Source organism: Schistocerca gregaria, chromosome 1 (genome assembly GCF_023897955.1).
Source record: "Schistocerca gregaria isolate iqSchGreg1 chromosome 1, iqSchGreg1.2, whole genome shotgun sequence".
NCBI classification, from domain to species: domain Eukaryota; kingdom Metazoa; phylum Arthropoda; class Insecta; order Orthoptera; family Acrididae; genus Schistocerca; species Schistocerca gregaria.
Window position 1 is genome coordinate 423,580,546 of NC_064920.1, and position 10,527 is coordinate 423,591,072.

General features: G+C 45.2%; 1 pseudogene; it reads right to left on the reverse strand.

Annotated features, from left to right (window-relative positions):
- Positions 1-7,506: 7,506 nt before the first annotated feature.
- On the reverse strand, positions 7,507-7,624 carry LOC126290660 (5S ribosomal RNA; annotated as a pseudogene).
- Between the last annotated feature and the right edge of the window lie 2,903 nt (positions 7,625-10,527).

Below are 10,527 nucleotides of genomic sequence, written 5' to 3' on the forward strand. Positions count from 1 at the left end.
GCAGTAGAAAGGATAGGTAATCATCACCGAGTTAGAAGATGAGAGCGAGCGAGCAGAATCATTAGCAGCCTCATTCCATTCCGCCGAATGTCGCTGTATGCTGGGCTCCTCGCCGCCAAAAAGAAGAGCAACAAATGACCTTCTGTGCGGAACTGCTTACGCGTTATGAGGCTGATCGTGACACTTTGTTGTTGAACATCGTCACAGGCGATGAAACACATATTCATCATTTCGAACCGGGTAAAAAACTGCAATCCATGAAGCGGCATAACACCACCTGTCCACCGTAAAAAAATTTCAGAGCCACACATTCAGCTGGTAAAGTCATGCCGACTGCCTTACAGGGTTTTGTGGACGAAATAATGGCGAATAATATGACGTACTGGAATCCTGAATGAAAGCAAACTGCTACCAGAAAAAAAAATGTTGCGTGAGTTACTGAATGCCCTCGTAAGAAAACGCTACGGAGCTGTGTAAGATACACTACTGGCCATTAAAATTGCTACACCAAGAAGAAATGTAGATGATAAACGGGTATTCATTGGACAAATATATTATACTAGAACTGACATGTTATTACATTTTCGAGCAATCCCTGGATCCTGAGAAATCAGTACCCAGAACAACCACCTCTGGCCGTAATAACGGCCTTGATACGCCTGGGCATTGAGTCAAACAGAGCTTGGATGGCGTGTACAGGTACAGCTACCCATGCAGCTTCGACACGATAGAACAGTTCATCAAGAGTAGTGACTGGAATATTGTGACGAGACACTTGCTCGACATTTTCTGTATCCAGAAAGGCCCGTACAGGACCTGCAACATGCGGTCCTGCATTATCCTGCTGAAATGTAGGGTTTCGCAGGGATCGAATGAAGGTTAGAGCCAGGGGTCGTAACACATCTGAAATGTAACGTCTACCGTTCAAAGTGCTGTCAATGCGAGCCAGAGTTGACCGAGACGTGTAACCAATGGCACCCCATACCATCACGCCAGGTGATACGCCAGTATGGCAATGACGAATACACGCTTCCAATGTGCGATCACCGGATGCGACGTCATGATGCTGTAAACAGGACCTCGATTCATCAGAAAAAATGACGTTTTGGCATTCGTGCACCCAGGTTCGTCGTTAAGAACACCATCGCAGGCGCTCCTGTCTGTGATGCAGCGTCAAGGATAACTCAGCCATGGTCTCCGAGCTGAAAGTCCATGCTGCTGCAAACGTCGTCGAACTGTTCGTGGAGATGGTTGTTGTCTTGCAAACGTCCCCATCTGTTGACTCAGGGATCGAGACGTGGCTGCACGATCCGTTACAGCCATGCGGATAATATGCCTGTCATCTCGACTGCTAGTGATACGAGGACGTTGGGATCCAGCACGGAGTTCCGTATTACCATCCTGAACCCACCGATTCCATATTCTGCTAACAGTCATTGTATCTCAACCAACGCGAGCAGCAATGTCGCGATACTATAAACCGCAATCGCGATAGGCTACAATCCGACCTTTATCAAAGTCGGAAATGTGATGGTACGCATTTCTCATCCTTACGCGAGGCATCACAACAACGTTTCACCAGGCAAGGCCGGTCAACTGCTCTGTGTATATGAGAAATCGGTTGGAAACTTTCCTCATGTCAGCACATTGAAGGTATCGCCACCGGCGCCAACCTTGTGTGAATGCTCTGCTCTATACGTGAAGCGTCCAGTGAATTCGAAAGTAAAATTTTATGTACCGACTCGACAGAAAATCCTAGGAAGTTCTGGTCTTACGTTAAATCAGTAAGTGGCTCGAAACAGCATATGCAGACACTCCGGGACGATGATGGCATTGAAACAGAGTATGACACGCGTAAAGCTGAAATACCAAACACCCTTTTCCAAAGCTGTTTCACAGAGGAAGGCCGCACTGCAGTTCCTTCTCTAAATCCTCGCACAAACGAAAAAATGGCTAACATCGAATAAGTGTCCAAGGAATAGAAAAGCAACTGGAATCACTCAACAGAGGAAAGTCCACTGGAGCTGACGGTATACCAATTCGATTCTACACAGAGTACGCGAAAGAACTTGCCCCCTCCTAACAGCCATGTACCGCAAGTCTCTAGAGAGACGGAAGGTTCCAAATGATTGGAAAAAAGCACAGGTAGTCCCAGTCTTCAAGAAGGGTCGTCGAGCAGATGGGCAAAACTATAGCCCTATATCTCCGACGTTGATCTGTTGTAGAATTTTAGAACATGTTTTTTGCTTGAGTATCATGTCGTTTTTGGAAACCCAGAATCTACCCTGTAGGAATCAATATGGATTCCGGAAACAGCGATCGTGTGAGACCCAACTCGCTTTATTTGTTCATGAGACCCAGAAAATATTAGATACAGGGTCCCAGGTAGATGCTATTTTCCTTGACTTCCGGAAAGCGTTCGGTACAGTTCCGCACTGTCGCCTGATAAACAAAGTAAGAGCCTACGGAATATCAGACCAGCTGTGTGGCTGGATTGAAGAGTTTTTAACAAACAGAACACAGCATGTTGTTATCAATGGAGAGACGTCTACAAACGTTACAGTAACCTCTGGCGTGAGACAGGGGAGTGTTATGGGGCCATTGCTTTTCACAATATATAGAAATGAATGTCGGAAGGTCCATGCGGCTTTTCGCGCATGATGCTGTAGTATACAGAGAAGTTGCAGCATTAGAAAATTGTAGCGAAATGCAGGAAGATCTGCAGCGGATAGGCTCTTGGTGCAGGGAGTGGCAACTGACCCTTAACGTAGACAAATGTAATGTATTGCGAATACATAGAAAGAAGGATCCTTCATTGTATGATTATATGATAGTGGAACAAACACTGGTAGCAGTTACTTCTGTAAAATATCTGGGAGTATGCGTACGGAACGATTTGAAGTGGAACGATCTTATAAAATTAATTGTTGGTAAGGCGGGTACCAGGTTGAGATTCATTCGGAGAGTCCTTAGAAAATGTAGTCCATCAACAAAGGAGGTGGCTTACAAAACACTCGTTCGACCTATACTTGAGTATTGCTCATCAGTGTGGGATCCGTACCAGATCGGGTTGACGGAGGAGATAGAGAAGATCCAAGGAAGAGCGGCGCGTTTCGTCACAGGGTTATTTGGTAACCGTGATAGCGTTACGGAGATGTTTAGCACACTCAAGTGGCAGACTCTGCAAGAGAGGCGCTCTGCATCGCGGTGTAGCTTGCTGTCCAGGTTTCGAGAGGTTGCGTATCTGGATGAGGTATCGAATATATTGCTTCCCCCTACTTATACCTCCCGAGGAGATCAAGAATGTAAAATTAGAGAGATTCGAGCGCGCACGGAGGCTTTCCGGCCGTCGTTCTTCCCGCGACTCATACGCGTCTGGAACAGGAAAGGGAAGTAATGACAGTGGCACGTAAAGTGCCCTCCACCACACTCCTTTGGGTGGCTTGCGGAGTATAAGTGTAGATGTAGATGAAAAGCTAATCATTTCCATATCACAGAATCTTCTTCACGTCGGTTAAATTTCGCGTCTGTAGCATGTCATCTTCGTGGATTGGCAATTATTAATGGCCAGTAGTGTAGTAATGGTGTGGAGCAGACAGTACACCAGCGAAGTACCAGGGATCCGTCTGCGAAGGTCGCAGACTTCTTCTGGCGCCACTTTATCAAGGAGATCAGCGACAGTCACTGATTATCTTAAAGAGTTATACACAACCTTTCAGAGTCTCGAACCAATAGCGCAAGGTGTCGCAATGCAGTGCTTATGCTTTAAAAGTTATATTTCCAAGAGCTGATTTTTTTTCATTGTAATCGAATGGAACAACGAGAATGTCTCAGAGATAAACAGGCACCTCATTGCAGATGCGAATACAGAGGTCTAGTTCCTGGGAATGTTGCGCCAGTTTCAAAAGGCTTAGACAAGGCGACAACTAGATAAGCACATTGAACAGCGTTAGAAAGGAGTCTTATCGTTAAACGTCTCTTTCACGATACATAGTAAAATTCCGTACAGCGATAACGGACGCCGTTAGCAGATAATAATTAACTGTTTTGTTATTGTCACTTTCCCATTGTCGGACGATGTTATCTACAGTAATGTATTATCTGTGACGGAATTTATGGTCACATTGCCTCTTTGATATAACTGCAAGTAGCACACCATTCTTATATAACGTCAAGATACTTGTTATTTGATAATTTTCATGTTTGTTACTGCAAATATTATTCTGCAATACAGGTGCAGTTTCTTACACACAATAATATTTCTTTAGTTTCAAATTCCCTTACAGTTGGTTAATTTCATTGTAATGTTTAGATCCTATACATCATAAAGACAATAATTTTATTTTGTAGTAAGTGATCTACTTAAATTTGAATGTCAGTGGTTCCCCATGTTATGTCGTTGCATGCCTGGGATATTTTTGCATGATGACTGTCTTACGTGAGTACATACAGTACCCAAGTAACAGAAGTTTCATTTACTCAAAAATATTGCAAAATGTGTTTATATTGTACCTATGTCCGTATTCATTATTATGTTTAAACAGCACTGAATCGTAAATAAGTACAAGCAGTATGTAGTCATAGTTATGTCTGTATTGTCAGTATAATGCTACTGAATTGCGCTTGATGCATTGGAAATTGTTGGATGATTAGTAGTTATCTGTATACATTTCAAGAGTTTTAGTTGCAAATATGTTTACCACTGGAGTTTTTGTTTGTTTCACGTAATATTACTTGGCTTTGTACATGCTAAACTTATTACAATTTTATTTATAATCTATACTTGTAAAGTTTACGGCTTAAGAACTAGAGAAATAATTTAGTGTAATATCTCTCTTGACAAAGTCCTTTGTTCCGTGAAATCTGTATTGACACGTAAGGTTTTTACATGTTATTGTGAAAATGTAATGCTGTTTTGTGTTGTCAGTCGCGGTGCACACGTCTAGCAGTGATGTACGTTCAAGTATTTACAAGTTTCCAGGCGTTAGATGCTGTGTACTACTACATTATTAACATAATGCTTCTTCTAAACAATGTTTAACTTCTATGTATTAAGTTCTGTTGTTCAGTTCTTGTTTTTGACGTTATGTAGGTCAGATGGAACATCATTCATGTATCCACATAGATTTTGTGATTGAAAAGCTCCCTGTAAGTACATTATTGGATTTTATAAGATTGTCCAACTTCTATCACTAATAATTTTACAAAGGTCTGCCTACGTATGTAACCAGGTACTTGGAGTAGATGAGTAACAGTCACAACTGTTAGCAGTAATAAAGATTTTCAAAGCAGCTGACAGTTGTATATCATGATTTTCGACATATTCCACTATACATTAGTATATTTCAGTTTCACATGTAAAATGTTGCACTGACTTATGAATCATTGAATGAAGGCTTTCACGGCAGGAGTTGTCATCACTTACGTCAAAACAGTGGCTTTTCATCTCGTACGAGAAACATTACTAGCAAATACTGAAGACGTACATCTCGAATGACCAGTTCCCAAGTCCCTTAGCTCTGCATCTACGTGAATACTCCATAAGTCACCGTATAGTGCAAGGCAGAGGGTCTATCGAACCAATACTGTCCATTTCTTTCATATTCCATTCGCGAGTTAACTGTCCACATGCCTCTGTAATACCCTATCTCTATTATCTTCCGCTTATAATCTGTAAGGTAGGTATAAGACGGCGCCAGCATAATGGTCACACAGTCTTCTTCAACTACAAGTGCTCTAAATTCACTACACGCCCTTTTTGGCGGAAACTACGTCGTCTTCCTTCTGCCAGTCTGTAGCATAGAATCATTTGTTGGCGTATCTATGCGGACTGCCAGATGTGTGTACAGAAGGCTTTTACATTCCTCGCTATATGTGGTCGGGCGTTGTTCTACTGAAATATTGCATTTGCGACGGCCTGCACGAGGGGGCTAATAAGCCTCCCTGATGTAGCGGGAGCTCTTCAGATTGCGCTCAAGACGTAGGAGGCGATATCGCGTGTTACAGGCAGTGCCGTCCGAAACCATCACAATTGACATTTGTCCACCAGGCTGCTCAACAATGCGTCGAAAGCTTATGTTGCCATTACTCTACGACAAGTTGAAGCGGGACTCGTCCAAAAACACTACATTTTGCCACCCTGCAAGTAACAGGTCCTCGACTTTAAGTCAACACCTAAATATATACTCCGCAAACCACTGTACAGTGTGCGGCGTAGGGTACCCTGCACCACTACTAGTCATTTCCTTTAGAGTTCCACTCTCATAAAGAGCGATGGAGAAACGACTATCCATGTGCCACCCTATGAGACTTAATTTCTCGTACCTTCGTGGTCGTTACGCGAAATGAATGTTGGCGGCAGCAGAACAGTCCTGCAGTCACTTTCAAATGCCGGTTCTCTAAATTTCCTCGAAAAGAACTTGGCCTACCCTCCGGCGATTCCCATATGAGTTCCCGAAGCATCCCCAAAACCCTTGCGCATTGTTCGAAACTACAGGTGACAAATATTGCAGCCCGCCTATGAAATGATGGGATGTCTTCCTGCTACAGATCCAAAACACACGAGCAGGACTCAAGAAAAGGTCACACTAGCGTCCTATATGCGATCTCCTTTACAGATGAATCACATATTCAGAAAATTCTTCCAACAAACCAAAGTCGACCATTCGACTTCACCACCACAGTCCTCGCATGCTCGTTCCACTTCATATCACTCTGGAACATTACGCCCAGATATTTAAACGACGTTACTGTGTGAAGCAAAAAGCTACTAATGCTGTATTCGAACATTACGATTTGCTTTCTCTGTTTATCCACATTAACGTTCATTTTCCTACATTTAGAGGTAGCTGTCATTTATAATACCAACGAGAAATTTTGTCTAAGTCATCTTGTATCCTCCGAAAGTCGCTCAACTTCGACACATTCTGCACACCACAGCATCATCAGCGAACAACCTCAAATTGCTGCCCACCCTGGCTGTCAGACCATTTATATATACAGATGATAACGTTGGTCCTCTCAAATTTTCCTGGAGCACGCCTGACGACACCTTTGCCTCTGATGAACTCTCGCCCTCGAGTTCTGGACTAGAATATACATAACGTACCAGAGCAGGCTGTGGCACAAGGACGAAAACATACGGAAATTTGGACCTGGCCACAATTCGCCCACTGATAGCCGAAGCAGTTGGAGCGACCGCCCGCGACAAGTCGGAAATACAGGTTCGAGACCCAGTCCTATACAAGTTTTCATTGCCATTCTAATATACAGCCGGAGATTATTCATATTCGCAACTGAAAATAAGCACTCCGTCGTCAGGCCACGAGAGGCCAACCGGGATCATCCGACCGCCGTGTCATCCTCAGTGGAGGATGCGGATAGGAGGAGCGTGGGGTCAGCACACCACTCTCCCTGTCTTTATGATGTTATTATTGACCGAAACCGCTACTATTCGGTCGAGTAGCTCCTCAATTGGTATCACGAGGCTGAGTGCATCCCGAAAAATGCCAACAGCGCATGGCGGCCTGGATGGTAACCCATCCAGGTACCGACCACGCCCGACAGCGCTTAACTTCGGTGATCTCACGGGAACCGGTGTACCCACTGCGGCAAGGCCGTTGTCCGCAACTCAAAACACGGTTCCTTTATTTCTTGACAGGTGTAGTCGCTGCAGTGCCTGTTCCTGCTGACATGCATGCATAGTCAAACGAATATTGCATCGTACTTATTAGTAACAAAGGTACTCCCATTTAGTATTTTTTCGCCATTACAAGGCCTTAAATAAATACGTCCTTCCTGGACGGGAATATCATAATATGCGAGTGCAGGCTGCGACCCAAGGACGACGACGTATGGATGTTTTGGGTCTGGCCGTGATTCGTGCACGGATAGCCGAAGCTATCACCGCCAGACACTACACTTGGTAGATGGCAGCTTTTAAATCGTCCGCGGTCCGTTAGTATACGTCAGGCCCGCGTGTCGCCACTATCAATGATTACAGATCGAGCGCCGCCACACGGCAGGTCTAGAGAGGCTCCCTATAACTCGCCCCAGTTGTACAGCCGACTTTGCTAGCGATGGTTCACTGTCTACATACGTTCTCATTTGCCGAGACGACAGTTTAGCATAGGCTTCAGCTACCTCATTTGCTACGACCTAGCAAGGCGCCATATTCAGTTACTATGTCTTCTGAACAGATAATATTGAGACTCATGTACCGCCAAGAGTGACGTTCATCATTAATGGATTAAAGTTAAATATCTAACTAATTACGTCCGCTTTCTGAATTCTAATTCCTTGTCATGTTCCAGACCTCACATCAGTATAGTCCTTCCCTCCTCACGCCGGCCGGCTCTTCTGCCAACACAACAGTTAAGGCAACCGCTCACGTGAAGCGAGAATTCAGTGTTTGAGTCCCGTCGTCATCGAGGTCATTAGACACGGAGCACAAGCTCGGATTGTACCAAGGAAATCGGTCGCGCCCTTTCAAAGAGCCATCCAGGCATTTGCCTGGGGCGAATTAGGGACATCACCGAAAACCTAAATGTGTATGGCTGGAAGCAGGTTTCAAGCGTCGTCCGTCCGAATGCGAGTCCACTGAGCTAGTCACTACGCCAGCTCGCTCGGTTCGATTACCGGTCCGGCAGAAGTTTTCATTGTCGCCATTCTAATATGCTTCCAAAGGCTGTTCTAATTCGCAGCTGTAAATACATTTGCTGCCGATGAAGATATTTAAAAATGCAGTGTAAGTCAGTGATCGGAAGCAAATACAGGGGCCGCATCCACTATGAGACAATGAGACGCAGCAACGAAGGAAACTAGGCCTTGACCCAAATAGGTTTCTAAGTCGGCGGCGTACGTGACTGCTGGCGGTCCAGACGCGGCAGCGACGGCAGATAAAATATGGTGCCATCCCGCGCTCAAGGCGACGCCGGGCCGGCCAGGCTAATCTATGGCCGTCCCAAGGCCCTGTGCGCGTCGCGAGTCAACAAGCACGTGTGCACGTGTGTCGCAGCCTCCGGGCGATCACCTTGGGGCCGCCGGGCTCCGGACACGCACGCACGCACAGCCGACAGAGGGACGGCCTCAAACAGTGAAAGCACTGTCAGCGCCGACCAAACACGAAACAACCTTCCAGCGCGGCTGCCTCCCTTTCTCCAACTCATTACCATTTGCGTATTTGCTCGTTTGCGCACAGGCAATGTCAACAGCGCAGCAGAAGGGAAACTCGCGAAGTGGTGGCAAAACACAGTGGGTGCCCGGACGGCCACTCGCTTTCGTTTTCTTTCTTTGGTCGGGTTGAGTAACCACAGGGTCGCGACAGCTGCCGGTCCACGGCTGTGCAACGACTTTTGTTTTTCTTGAGATTCAGCTTTCCTCATCAGGAGCGAGCGAGTTGGACTGTTTATACCAAAGGTTGCCTCACTTCCATTTCCTCCACAACATGTTTCGGTATTTCATAGATATTCATTATCGGTTTTTATCTTTGACAAGTAGTCACAGGGAATACTTAAAATAATGAACGCCACGAAGTTATTTTGTCAAAAGATAACACATTGAAGATACGGACGCTCTACTGCCAGCAAAGTTGTGAAACAGTTGCCACATATTCTGTTTGAAAAAAAAATCGCAACATCAAAAAATAATTAATGTAGTTGTTGCGGTATTCAGTCCTGAGACTGGTTTGATGCAGCTCACCATTCTACTCTATCCTGCGCAAGGTTCTTCATCTCCCAATACATACTGCAGCCTACATCCTTCTGAATCTGTTTTGTGTATTCATCTCTTGGTCTCCCTCTACGATCTTTACCCTCCAAGCTGCCCTCCAATACTAAATTGGTGATCCCTTAATGCCTCAGAACATGTCCTACCAACCGATCCCTTCTTCTTGTCAAGTTGTGTCACAAACTCCTCCGAAATCCAATTCACTACCTCCTCATTAGTTATGTGATCTACCCATTTAATCTTCAGCATTTCAAAAGCTTCTATTCTCTTCTTGTTCAAACTATTTATCGTCCATGTTTCACTTCCGTACATGGCTACACTCCATACAAATACTTTAAGAAACAACTTCCTAGCATTTATCCCGGGTTCGATTCCCGGCGGGGTCAGGGATTTTCTCTGCCCCTTGATGACTGTATGTTTTGTGATGTCCTTAGGTTAGTTAGGTTACATCTACATCTACATCTATACTCCGCAAGCCACCCAACGGTGTGTGGCGGAGGGCACTTTACATGCCACTGTCATTACCTCCCTTTCCTGTTCCAGTCGCGTATGGTTCGCGGGAAGAACGACTGTCTGAAAGCCTCCGTGCGCGCTCTAATCTCTCTAATTTTACACTCGTGATCTCCTCGGGAGGCATAAGTAGGGGGAAGCAATATATTCGATACCTCATCCAGAAACGCACCCTCTCGAAACCTGGCGAGCAAGCTACACCGCGATGCAGAGCGCCTCTCTTGCAGAGTCTGCCACTTGAGTTTGTTAAACATTTCCGTAACGCTATCACGGTTCGAAATAACCCTGTGA